This window comes from Mirounga leonina, unplaced genomic scaffold, assembly GCF_011800145.1.
Source record: "Mirounga leonina isolate KUSES-001 unplaced genomic scaffold, KU_Mleo_1.0 Mir_201, whole genome shotgun sequence".
Lineage (NCBI taxonomy): Eukaryota > Metazoa > Chordata > Mammalia > Carnivora > Phocidae > Mirounga > Mirounga leonina.
In genome coordinates, this window is record NW_023270504.1 from 9,831,616 (window position 1) to 9,845,552 (window position 13,937).

At 35.9% G+C, this 13,937-nt stretch overlaps 1 protein-coding gene across 4 annotated transcripts in view; it reads left to right on the forward strand.

Annotated features, from left to right (window-relative positions):
* Positions 1 to 13,937, forward strand: part of SOX5 (SRY-box transcription factor 5) — a 1,007,739-nt gene that overhangs the window by 13,405 nt on the left and 980,397 nt on the right. For 2 of the 4 annotated variants that reach the window (XM_035028070.1, XM_035028073.1), the window contains exon 1: positions 11,174 to 12,238. The exons of 1 other annotated variant lie outside the window; for it this stretch is intronic. The gene's annotated coding sequence lies outside the window, so the exon portion shown is untranslated. Of the gene's footprint in view, positions 1 to 11,173; positions 13,383 to 13,937 lie in introns of those variants that run through there. One more of the 4 variants, XM_035028069.1, reaches the window with a different exon arrangement.

Consider the following 13,937-nt stretch of genomic DNA (forward strand, 5'->3'; position numbering starts at 1 on the left):
CCCAGACTCTTAAGTCTGGTTTTTGAGGGTCTTACAATCTACCTCCAAGTCTTCTATCTTTTCAGGCTCATATTTGAACTTTTCCCTTTGAGAATAATTTGCTTCTGATCTGGATTCAAGCTGAACACAATTTCCCAGATGACTCCCAAAGGATCTGCAACGTGTCAGCCTTATCAGCTCTTCTCAGAATGCTCCCACCAGAGGCCATCCCATTGCTTAAAAAGCCACTGCTCACACCTGAACACTGTCGGACTCAAAGAATTCTTCCAGAGTTTCTTTTTCCATCTGCTTCAAATTTGCTCATCAATTGGCTTTTCTTGGTTTTTGATCCACTTGTCTATATTTCTGCTTTCTCTTTTTGTTTGTCCCTTCATTCATTCAGCAATCAACAAACATTTATGCAACACCTACTATGAACCAGACACCATGTTAAATGTCAGTGATGTAGGGAGTAGGCATATACCTTGTACACAAGGATTTAAAGTCTATGAGGGAAGATAAACTTTAATCAATTACCTGCATTTATGATTACAAATTGTGCAACTCTATTTCACAGAAGTATATACAATCTATAGGAGAAGTATCTGATATATTTGGGGGGGGGCAGAGGAGGCTGCCATGAAGTCACATTTGAAGAATGGCTAATGAGGTAAAGAAGACAAGACAAAAAACTTTTGAGACATGAGGAGCAGCATGTGCAAAGATTCCAAAGAGGGGGAAGGGTATATTCTTGGAATTACAAGGCCAGGATAGCTGGAGCCAAGTGATTGGGAAATGAGGCTCTAGAAGTAGTTTGGGATCAGATCATTAAGCCTGATGGGCCATGTTAAAAAGTTGACAAAAAGGGTGATAAGAAAACCACTGAATAGTTTTCGGCAAGAAACTAATAAAATTTGTGGCTATAGCATGTAGACCAAACTTAAGAGAGGCTATTGATGTTATTTACACAAGAGAAAAATGGTGGCTTGGAATTGGACTCTAGCAGTATTGTTAGAGATGAAGACAAGAGGAAGGACTTCAGGAAAAAAACATGAAAAGTCACCCAATTTCAGGTGCTTTGTAAACTCTGCCTTCCAACCCCATTCCAGCAACTTACTGGGATATTCCCTCTGGTAATTACCCATTTGTTTCCATGTTTTATATGTTCAGAAGAGAGATGTATGAGACTGTATGTCTCCTGAGATCTCCCCTGGCTGGATCTGTACCCGCTGTAGCCCTTGACTATTCACGCAGAGAGATTTGACACAAAACATATAGTGCTTCCTGTCTACATCTGTATATGTGTCTTCGCATTTCTATGTGTTCCTTTTGTATGTATCATCCCTTCATTTAGATTTCCTGAAACTCTACCCATCTCTTAATTTCCAAATTAAAATTTGCTTTTTCATAGCATCCTCATAGAATATACTGACCGGAGATCTCTCCTTCTGATCTTACGTTATTTACATCTATAACCACTTTTATGACTTAATTATATATTGTACCGTATTGTAAGCATGTTGTGAACATGTCTTATCCTTTGAGATATAATTGTGAGTTTGTGCTTTGGAATGTAGATGCTGTAGTTCATTATTATACCCCTATTTTGGATCATCATTTACCTCTTTTGAGCTGGGCAATTTACTTAACCTCTCTCAGTCTGTGATTCCTCATCTGCAAAATGGGGATAATTATATCAATAAGCAGTTGTGAGGAATCAACGAGAGAATGGATACAAAGTACTTAAAACAATCCTTGGCACATAATGAGCTCTACCATATGATGACATTTTATGGTTATAAATGTTACTCTTTGAAATCAGAAACCTGTATCTTATTACTACTTTTGCCTACTTGGAGCTCAGTAAATATTTATTGAATTCAGATTTGAATTTAACTTTATCACTTTTGCGAGGGGGTACAAATATAAATAAATCTTGGTTATTGTTTGCAAGAATCTTGATTTGATAGGGGAGCTAGTAACATAAGCTGGTAATTATGTATCATTGTGATGGGTGTAGTGATATACTATTTGAGAGCACAGAAGAGAGGTTGGGAAGGGTCTTCTAAGTGAATTAATGTATGAGTTGGGTATTTTATAAGTCAGTTAAATACATATTAAGATAATGTATGTACATTGTGTAAACTCAAAGTTCTATAATAAATAGCCCTCCTGTCTTAGTAAGGACCATGCCTACTCCATTGCTACTTCTTTTAACTCTGTATTTTTTTTCTTTTTTTTCTTTTAGAGAGGGAGAGGTGTGGGAGGAGCAAGGGGGGAGGGAGAGAGAGAATCTTAAGCACTAGGTGTGGAGCCTGACACCCGATGTGGGGCTCCATCTCACAACACTGAGATCATGACCTGAGCTGAAATCAGGAGTCAGACGCTTAACCAAGTGAGCCACCCAGGTGCCCCACAAGTCTGTATTTCTGAATCAAGTGTTTACTCCTTATTTTTTTTTATTTAAGGAAAAACATTATTTATCTATTTCTTAGTATTTGGCTTTGTTATTCTACTCTTCCTCTACCTTGCTGTCCTAAAACCACACATATTCCTTTTCCCTTTCTTCCAATATAATTTCATCCTTTCATTTGTGTGTGTAGGAGGGGTTAAATCAGTTCAGGAAACAGTTACATTGACTATGTAAATGTTGTTTATCTCTGAGAATATCATGTATTTATTACTTTTACCTTTTATACAACTTCTTTGGATTTCTTGGAGTTAATGATGATCTATATTCAAACCTAAAGTTTTACTAGGATTGTCCAATGTTAACTGGCGTTCCTAAGTCAAAGCTTAAAACAGGTGAGTGGCACATCCTGGGTGGGTTTAGGGGCAGTCAGCCTCAGTGGGAAAGACCATTTTATTACTTACACAATTTAGAATTGTTGGAGCCAGATGATAATAAAAAGCCCACTGCTTTTAGTTAGTTATATTATGCTTCTTAAAATTTCTGCAGACTTTGCACCCCTTTATTGCCAGCACTTGGGCACACTGCTCCCAGCAACCTGCACTTTGTAAGGCTCTGACTTAAGCTAAGTAGGGCAGGGAGTGGTGCTCTGAGAAGGGAGGTGGGTATTCCAAGCAGGCAGTGCGACATAAGTAAAAAGGCGAGGAGGTGAGAAATGGCATGGTATGTTTGTGAAATTACAGAGAGTTTGGTGTCAGTAGAACATAGTAGAGACCAGCTGAGATGAGGCCGTGATTGTTGACAGTAGTCAGATCAAGGTGATATTTTTATCATAGACTCATATGCACCAGATTCTGTCTTGTAGGCCATGGGGATCCTTATAGTGTTGAGTAACATGGTCAGCTTTGCTTGTGAATGAACTAATGATGTGTTACCCAAAAAATGGAAATCTGGCTCCTTAAGTCGGCAGTTAAAATGCTGTCTTTGCATATTTGGTGACATATTAATACTTTAGGGGTACCCCATCAGTAAAATTTTTAGAGTACACAGTTCTCTAGAATGTGCATATGCTGTTCTTCAGCTAATATTCAGGTCACAATAAACATTTAGAACAAGGTTGTGTTTAAATGACAGTAGAAGTAACAGTGGTAGTACATCAGAATTCCCTGGACACCAACTCTGACATGTAAATATGTGTGCAGTGGGTTTACTGGGAGGGCTTTTGAGGGGCTGAGAGAAGCAGGATGGGCCTAAGGAGAGGTTGACTATGTCACACCTGAGGCTTCAGCTAATCTCTGGGAAGTTCTGGAACTGGATGGCTTCTTAGAGATGTCCTGAACTGAGGCAAGGGGGCCAGGCCTCTATAATCTCACATTGGTGTTGGATATGGGCCATCCCTGGGAAGGGAGTAAACTTTGGATGAGGACAGTTCTTAGGAAGGGCCTTAGATGTGAGTCTTCAGCAGCCAACACTCCTGGCAGCTGGGAAATGTGGGCCACCAGGTAGCATGCCACAGCATCCACTAAACACAGCTTTCCAGAGAATTTTTCTCTCTGTTTTTTTGAATTCTTATAGATTGTCCTTGAAATATGGCTAAAAAAGAACTAGCAGTGGTCTAAGATATACAGTTTTGCCATTTTCCTGTGTTCATTTATATTTACATTAGTATTATTTGAAAATCCCTAGATTTTTGTTTTGTTTTATAGGAAGTCTTTTTATTAAAGATTAATTAATTAATTTGGGGGGGAATTGGGGGGGAGCGGGAGAAAATCTTCAAGCAGTCTCCCCGTTGAGCATGGAGCCTCAAGTGGGGCTTGATCTCATGACTTTGAGATCATGACCTTGAGATCATGACCTGAGCCAAGTCAAGAGTCAGATGCTTAACCGACTGAGCCATCCAGGTACCCCTTATAAGAAGTCTTTTTGAAACCTTTGTCCACTTTATGAAGGTTAAGTTAGCTAAAAATTAGACAATGTAATCCATAATCCATTTCCTGAAGCATATGAGATTATAATGTGACAAAATGATGAAAGAAAAGAGAGAGAATGGCATTAACATGAACTTCTTCCTGTTGTGAATTGAGGGCCCTCGTGGCAATCTATTAATAGTTAGATGAAAACATAAAACCATTCAGAAAACAGTATTGCATTTCCTTAAAAAATTAGAAATAGAATTACCATATGATACAGTAATTCCATTATTGGGCATTTACCCAGAGAAAATGAAAACACTAATTTGGAACGATATGCATACTACTATATTTATTTCAGCATTATTTACAATAACCAAGATATGGAAGCAACCCAAGTGTCAATCAATAGATGAATGGATAAAGAAGATGTGGTATATGTACACAATGGAATATTACTCAGCCATAACAAAGAATGAGATCTTGCCTTTTATGACCACATGGATGGACCTAGATAGAAGGTATTATGCTAAGTGAAATAAGTCACACTAAGAAAGACAAATACCATATGATTTCATTTATATGTGGGATCTAAGAAACAAAACAAACAAACCAAAAAACAAAAAGCAAAAACAGAGCCATAAATACAGAGAACAAACTGATGGTTGTCAGATGGGTGGGCAAAATGGGTGAAAAGAAAAGAAAAATCATGTGGATCATCTTGAACTTCTAGCTTTGGATAAAATGTCTTTATGGAATGAGGCCAAGGGAACATTTTAATTGGACGTAGGAGAGCTGACTGGACATAGACATGTGGTGGTGGAAATGGTATCTCTGTGCATTGGTTAGAGAAGAGGAATTCTTGCCCAGTATGTGCACAAGAGTGTAGGCCTAGGTTTTTCAGGTTCCCAGATTGGCATCTAATTCACTGGTCTCCTAATTTTTTTAGATCATGTATGTGTACCATTACTAAAAGGATTATTATTTTACTCTAGTGGTAAATATCAAAAAATAGAAATTAAAAGGGTTGAGATAAAGAGGGAATAGAGTATCTATAGAACAACTAATTTAAATATATGTAATTTTTTTTCTAGCACGCCAGTATATTATTTTTTGCATGCACCTTGAAGACTTCTGAACTAGATTTCTAGAGAATAAGTTAATTACTAAATGGGGAGAAATTGCACTGGAGACAAATTTTGACCATTTTTTGAGTTTGACCCATGTAACTATTTAAATAAGATCATGTGAACTCCAAGTATTAAAAAATAGATCAGGTTTTAGAATACAGTTGTGATGCTTTAAAATATTTTAAAACTCGTGGAGGGAGTGTGTGTGTGTGTGTGTGTATTTGTGTGTGGAGTTAAGGTCATAATGACTTAGCATTTCCTCCTGTTTAACAATTCCTCATAATTAACTAAAAGGTTGGGGCCACACTGACACCATTACCCCTGTGTATATCTGGCTGTAATTTATGATCCATATCCTGCTTTATATTCCAGAATGCTTTTACTTATTTTTCTCTGGTTCATAAACTTATAAATCAGTTACATGTGATAATTAAAAGATACTTTTATTTATATCATCTCAGCAATAAAGAACCTGAAAAGACAAAACCTTTCATAAATGTAGTAAGTTCTTCATGTCTGTTTGGAATTTTCATGTTTATAAGCATTTTTTCTGGCAAAACTCAGCCCAGCTTAAAAGAATTATCCCAGATTCATCTTGTGTCTGAACTTCAGATAGCTTAGCTTCTTTATGAACATCTTTTATTTTGTTAATAAAAATTCATTTTAGTTGTGTTCTCCTTTTTATACTTAATAGTGTGCTTATAAGATACTGGTTGCTTTGAATTTCTTGAAGGAAGCAAGCAAATACATCTCAGGTAGCATTACTTTTCATCATAGATAAAATTAAAAGGTAGCCAGATTTGGAACTAGTATACAGAAATCTTAATAAGGATCCAATCATGGTCGGGTTCCTAAGGAAACCTAACTATATAAACTTAAGGATAATTTGTAAATTAAAAGGCAGAAACTTCCTTATGCTAGAGAGTGCTATTTTTAAAAATAATTAAATCTTATTATTATTTTTTTTATGTACACACTAATGACCTCTCCATTATTGAGTAAAGGACATGTATTATCTTGACAGGTTGTGCCTTGAAATCTTCAGGTGATCACATCCATACTTGCTCTTATTCTCCTTACAACTATTTGCATATTGATCTTAATAATTTAAAATAAAAAATGTTGTGCTTGACTAATATTAACCATTATTCACTTATTTAAAATATTTTTATTGGAAGTCTGTTCTTTGTCACATGTGACAAATGTTGAGTAATGGGGTTACAAAGGTAAGCAGAAGAGATTTGGTCCCTGCCTTTATGGAGCTTCCAGTCTAGTGAGAAAGATGGCGGTTAATCATCTAATTGTGCCAACAAATAGAATAGAGAGACGTTCTCTTCTTTATTGCAATTATGACTCGTAGCTGGACTATGAATTTAAAAAAATCACATAAGCATAGAATACTAAAGAAGTGATAAGTTTTAAATATTTTAGGATTTTAAACAATGTGCTTTATCAGTGTTTCACTGTTTATCAATTTGCCAATTAATTGATGTATACCCAAGGCTTTTAAGTATGTGTCCCCTGAGTGATGATCCTTGCCATCTTCTTGGGTAAGTTACACCCATAATATATAGTCTATGGCATTTTTTTTTTTGATTTACTAAAAATGGCAGGAAAGCTTAAAGGCATTTGGCAAGGAATTTAAGTGCAGAATTTGTGTACATTTTTTTGAGTTTTATTCCAGTTTTATGAAGTAAAGAGAACTTTAGTGGTTATTAAAAACAATTTGCCTTTATTTTTTCCAAAACATTTAATCTAGTGCCACTAAAAACATTTGCCCTCATATTTTATTAGCTATGTAATATTTAATGAATTTACCCAATTACAATAAGAAGTAGAAATGACATAAACAGACTTGGGATTAAGCAGCAATTAAAGTGGTTAAAGTGGGTGTGTGTGGGTGTGCAGAGTGGACTTTTTGCCATTAGGGTGCCTTGGTCAATAAGTTTCACAGAAGGAGGGGAACATATTGATTACTCTGGTAATTTGGTGAATGTAGGTTGACTAAGAAAGTTGTGCTATATTAGTGATAAATACTATGCAGTGCATTATGGCAGAAAAGGAAAATTATAAGGAGATGTTATAGGGTAGCTTGATTTATTCTGGAAGTCATAGAAGGCTTCCAGGAGGAAGAGACATTTTGGCTGGGATATGAAGAGAGATGGGGGAAGTAAATAGGTGGAGAAGGTATGGGTGAATATGGAATATGGAACATCACGGACAAACTCTGATGTGGGCTACCGCTTGGAATGCTGAGGAATTAAGGCGACCAGAGTGGCTGGGGTACAGAACAGAAGGGCAAAAGTTTCAAAGAATGAGGCTGGAGGAGGAGGGTCTTCCTATGCTGCTCCCATGGATCTGGGGTTTTTATCGAAAAAGCAAGGGCAAATTAAATGATTCAGATTTGCATTTTAAAAAGATCACTCTGGGGGCTGCTGGGTGGCTCAGTCGGTTGGGCGTCTGCCTTCGGCTCAGGTCATGATCCCAGGACCCTGGGGTGGAGTCCTGTGTCGGGCTCCCTATGCAGCGGCGAGTCTGCTTCTCCCTCTCCCTCTCCCCTCCGCCCCGGCTCTTGCTCTCTCTCAAATAAATAAATAAATAAATAAATAAAATCTTTAAAAAAATAAAAAGATCATTCTGGCTGTTGTTTGGAAGATGGAATGGATGGGGCATCATTTATGTAGTGATTAGATAGTCTAAATAAGAAATGTCCCTGCTTGATGAAAAACAGAACCTAAATTTATCACAGGTGTAAATCTTTTCAATACCCAGGAAGACGTGGACCTGTATTTTCTATAGTGCACTTTGCTTACCATTTTCTCCTTCTATATTTGTATTTATATTCATGATTTCAGCACAAAATATTTTCAAGACAATAGAAAAAAAAGGAAAAGTCAATCTTTTAAGCCTGTACCATGCTATTGACTTTCTTTGAAAGGACAACAAGTGTGTTTATTTTATCACTATCAGTCCAAAAATTAACCATGAAACATCATTCTCTACTTTTAAACTATGTGTAACAAAGAAATGCTTTATTGCAACTTCATCAATAATTCAAACGCCACTTAAAAGAAAGTAGGACAGCATAAGGAAAAAAGCACATTTGTTCCATAATTGAGTCGATTAAATAGTATTGAGTCCCATTGTCATCTTTATATTGATGAAACAACTCTTATAACTACAAAGAGTCTAATAAGTAAGACCTCAGAATTATGAGGCAATGTCATACACATTTCTGTATTTTTTTATATTATAGAGTACAAATAGCAAAAGCAACCTTTACTAATGTGCAATAATGAAGGAACAGTTTTTGAAAAGTGCTCTTATTGGGATTTTAGTAGTTTTCAAGCCTGCGCAGTAATAGCCCAAGCTATTTTGGAACTGTGCATACATTAGTGTTCTGGTGCAGCATGATACAATAATGTGTGAAAAAGTATACGATCGCACCTTGTTTAAATTTGCAGTTTTTGTGCATAATCCCACAGTGAGCTCTTGTTAGGTTTTGACTGTATATAGGAGAGAAAGTTTATAGAAGCCCACAGACTGGGGTTGGATGTAAATATCTGTGGAAATAAAGGTTTTTGTTCTTTATTGAAAGATCAAGAGTTAAATTTATATTGTATATAACATTTTGCAAATCGAACCTATGGTTAGTGTTACCCAGAGGAAGCTTCAGAACGTACATATATAACCATCCTAATGAAAATGCATATCTGCTTATTTCATATTTGCAGAGTATGAGTGAAAAGTACCGAGTTTGATTTTTAAAAACAACAATTGTGCTATAATTTGTGCATTCATATTAATGTTGTTTTTCAAAATTGTCACCCAGAGAAGCAAAACCCTGATTCCAATGATGCCCTTGTTCAAAACATTTTGGAAAACTTCCTCTCAGAATTGTCTTTTGAATCATTTGCAAGCCTGACTAAAACATCCATCTCATTACTTTCTATTCGTATTTTATACCAAGATTCATCATCCTTTTTTTATTCACCAGAGTTGGCTATAAATGTCTCTCTGAAATGATGAAAATGGCTAAAATTGACTTTCAAATTATGAAATTTGTCACCATTGAGGATATTTCGAAGTGTATATGCATGTGTGTGTGTTACAGACTTAGAAAGCACTTTCAGAAGGTGGTAGAAATACTGTGGCTGATGGCATCTTTAGGGTAAGAGAGTGGTGTTCTAAGGGGAGCCCTATGAAGGGAAAGCACATGTAGATGACATGGTATGTTTGTATAAAAACCAGTCACATTACTTTTTAATGACACCGGTTGTTAGTTTTTACAACGTATACAAAGAAAAATGCAAATAATGTCTTTCGGAATGCAAGGCCAAAATAGCTTACACAATTAGTAGCATATTTTATCATTAAGACAATTAAAGGATTAAAGCAACTACAATACTAATCCTATGTTGGCAGATTCTTCAGATAATGGTCCCTATGTGGGAATGTCTCTGTATAATTTTATCTAAATACTACCATTCACTGTCTTATCTGTAAACATGTGTGTTTTTATTAGCATCTTACATAATTCATACTTATTTTCATGTCATTTGAAGGTACTATTTGGTAGCATTTGAAATTTTCATTTTAGTTGACCTCTTCACATAAGTAATTGACTCAGTTTTTGAAACTATTAGTGCTTGTTTTCTTAACCATCAGTAAAGAACCTAGTTACATGTGCTTGAAATGTAAAATAATTGAATTCCAAATGTTTTCTCAATTTAAGAAATTTGTGGCCATTTGGTACCACTCACACAATGTTGTGTGTTGAATGATTTATGAATAAAATAAAAATGAAGTAGTAATGTATGTATCCAAACATTCACCATATACCCCCAGTTGAACATCTTTATTGTGTTCTTTCTCAAATGGGTAGGGAATGAAAGAAATAATTGCCAGAGAGACTCAGTTGAGTAGTTTTTATTTTCTGAGTATTAGAATTGGAATTAGTGCTGTTTAATGAGAGAGAAAACAATTCAAATAAATTTTTTCTGTGATCAGTTTTTGTGACACTGTACCCTATTGCTTCTGACTTCCAGCTTTGCACATTAACGATAGGGATCAAATGCCTGTATTTCAAGAACGTCACCAGTTGCTCTTCGAAAATTGATAGATTTAAGTGCAAAGCCATGTTCGAATATGAAGGTCTCGTATTCAGTTTTGTGCTACTTTCCAGTATCGCTAACTCACCTCTTGGAGACAATAAAGTTTTCTTGTTTAAGTATGTATGTTTTGTATGTAAGTTTTGTAGACTGATTTGTGTTATACTGATTCTTTTATCCTGGTTAGCTATGATAGCATTTCTTCTTTACTGGTTTTGTAGTACTAAATGTACTAAATTTCCTGAATGCCTTTATCCTCAACTATTCTAAAAATTTTAAAGCACAGCATTTATGCAGGAATTGTTCTAGACTAATAGTTATTTCCTTCTTATTTAACATCTTAGATTGTATTAATGAAATTGGGTGCTGTTTTGTTTTTGCAAAAAAAGCTAGTTTTTAGGTAAAAGGGGGAGCAGTTTTGAGGTACTAAATCAAACAATGAACTGTATGACACCTTTAGTTCTTTGGTAACTTTATTTTACCTATTAACTGTCATGGGTTTTTCACAACAAATGTTGTTTTTGAAATTCCATTGAAGGAAAGCATAATATTGTGATAATGTTCATTTACAATATAATTATTCACTGGAAATTTAAAAATCTGTAATGGATTATAAAATAAAATCCCAGTAGCTTTTTTGTTGCCCAATAAGAAAAGTAGATTCAGAAAGTTGTATTATAAATGTAGCGTAGTTACTGCTTACCAAAAGTTAGGAGTTTTATTCTTGTAGGAGTTAGGCTAGTAAGTAATGTTTACATAATCCTGATAAACATTTCTCCATGACTGAATTTTGAGTGGAAAACTTTATTTCCTAAAAGACTGTATGTGAAAAAAAAGAAAAGAAAAATAGGGCCTATTATCTGATTGTGAGTAGTGTGTGTGTGTGTGTGTGTGTGTGTGTGTGTGCGCGCATTTAGATCCAGTTTAATACCAACTAATGCCAACATCTGGCAAAGAGATGGAGATCTGGGAATTTGTTGCTTGAAACCCTGGGACAAAGTGTTCTGATCTGACCAGCAAACATAGCTGTGGACTTGAACTGGAATCTTCAGGGGCAGAAACGTCTTAAGTGTCTGGAAAATAGGCCTGTTGAGTCACCATGAAGGCACTAAAACAAAACTAATTTTAAGCAGGTCAAAGTTCAGTGATTCTCTCTGGAATTCAAACTTTTTTTAAGAGTCTCATGTTTAAGTGAAAAGGGTCAAAGTTGATGCACTGTTACAATGTTTTGAATGCTTTCCCTTAAGAACAGCCACCCAAGCTGGGATTATCATGAGGAACTGCAAGGCTGGCACTTCAGCGTCTGGGTTAAAAATATTTTAAAGCAGTAAATGCAGTCAGTACAGAGAGATCCCTGGGAGCCTTTCTATTCAAAAATGTGTGAGCTCAGGGCAGCGACTGCAATGTAATTTAGGGCAGTGTATGCTTCATAGCTTTGGAGAATATTGCTTCCCACTAATGTTCCATCAGAGGATGGTAGGATAGTAGTAATTTTAGAAGGTGGTATTCCTGTTTGTCTTACATCGAAAACTTCAGAATAAATAAAAGGACATATCAACTGAGCAAGAAATGTAACTATGGAAAAGTACCAATGAATCTAAATTTGAACTGAACAGATACAAAATCAGCATGGGTGTAGGAATATTTTTAAGGAGGAAGCTACACCAAAAGCGACTTCCCAGGGAATGGATCGCACAGGTATGTACCATGTGTGACACCTAGCCTGCAGAAACTTTCAAGAGAGTGTCTTGTCAACAGTGAGGTGCTTTAGCTGTGACCCGATGTCATGCTGTTGGATATTTGAATTGAGGGATTATTTTAGAAAATGAAACATAGGGGATTTAATTTCAGTAGCTGGAATTCAGATGATATCTGGATATCCTGTGGATGCCAACAATTAGCTAGTCGGAATTCCTTGAATGAGATTGTATTGGGATCGTAGGATGGCCTCACTATGAAGTGAGTGATTCCAGGACTTTTGATGTTAAAATGTTATATACTGCAGCTTATTGTGATTGACTAGGCTTTTTCTGAGACTGAAGATCTCGTTGCTGACTAGAATGAGACTTAAACAACATTCTTAGACATTAAAAAGAACCTATTATTTTATGGGTTTTGTCTAGGAAAAGGGAGAAGAACATTTACTCTGCCTTCAAATTTAGCAACTCAGCTAAAAGCTCTGGTGTAGCTATGAAATTTGGCTGGTATCCATAGTCTACTAAACTTATAAAACTTTGGTTATTAGCTGTTTTTTTTTCCATGATACCAGTTGCAGAATAATTCTGTTGCTCTTCACCATAAACCTATGATACTCACTTTGAAGAAGTTTTAATTATTCAGTTATTTATTCAGTAAATATCAGTTATTCCAATTTGAGGAATTACATTTTGCATTGTGTTTACTGTGTCTCAAGAGATATGAACTCAGTCGTGTCTGTTTATTTTAATGAGATAAGCCAGGCACAAGTGATAATTTTTACCAAAACAGAATAAAAATGCATGAAGAAGAAGGAAAAGCTGAGTTATTATTGTATGACATGATGACTCTTGTACAGTTTTTAATCGGAAAGTGATCTGAATTGGGCTCAAAGATGGGAAGATGTCACGCGTGTTCTATGTGGTTCCTTTAGGTTACAGGTTAATAGAAAGCAGTCCTTGATTGGATTCTTGAACTCAGTTATGTTTATAATTATTAACGTTGTGAATCCTGCTTATTTTAATGTAGTGATGAAGAAAGAAGAATAAGAGAGAATCAAATATTACAGAGGTTAAATTAGAAAAGGTCAAATGCCAAATGTTTTCAAGAGCTGGTGCTAGGATGATGATGCTGGGATAGTTTCAGGGTGAGTTCTTAGATTTCTTTGCATCTTAATTATGGACCAGAAATTTAAATTTGTGTGCAAGGAATTTCAAAACAAAATTTATTTACCATCTGAACTGTATGAAGAAATAGAAGCATCAGTATATTCAATATTCTAATTTATTTTAACTCCATATGACTAGTTAATAGTTTTATCACAAGCAACCCTTAAAAAGCCGTAGCTCTGAACTTTTGCCCCTCTGCATGGCTTTGCAAGGAAAGCTTTCAAAGAGAAGAGTCTTAAATCTGTCTGATAGTAAAATATCCTGATCTGTTTTCATTTCCCTCCATCTCTAGGCTCTGTCAGCTGTTAAACTTGTGCTAGCCGACTGCTGGCTCCCCATGCTGTGCTGATCCTTTTGTTTAACTGGCATTTCTCGTAGCTTCCCCACTTAAACTAGCTATCAGAATCCTATAGGTCAACCAGATAGTTTGCCTTCTCACAAGCTCACCTGAAACATCTTTTGAGGTAGGGCCTGTGATTTCATGACAAATAGTCACCTCAGTGGGGAGCTGCAGAGCTCACCTCTATCTTCCA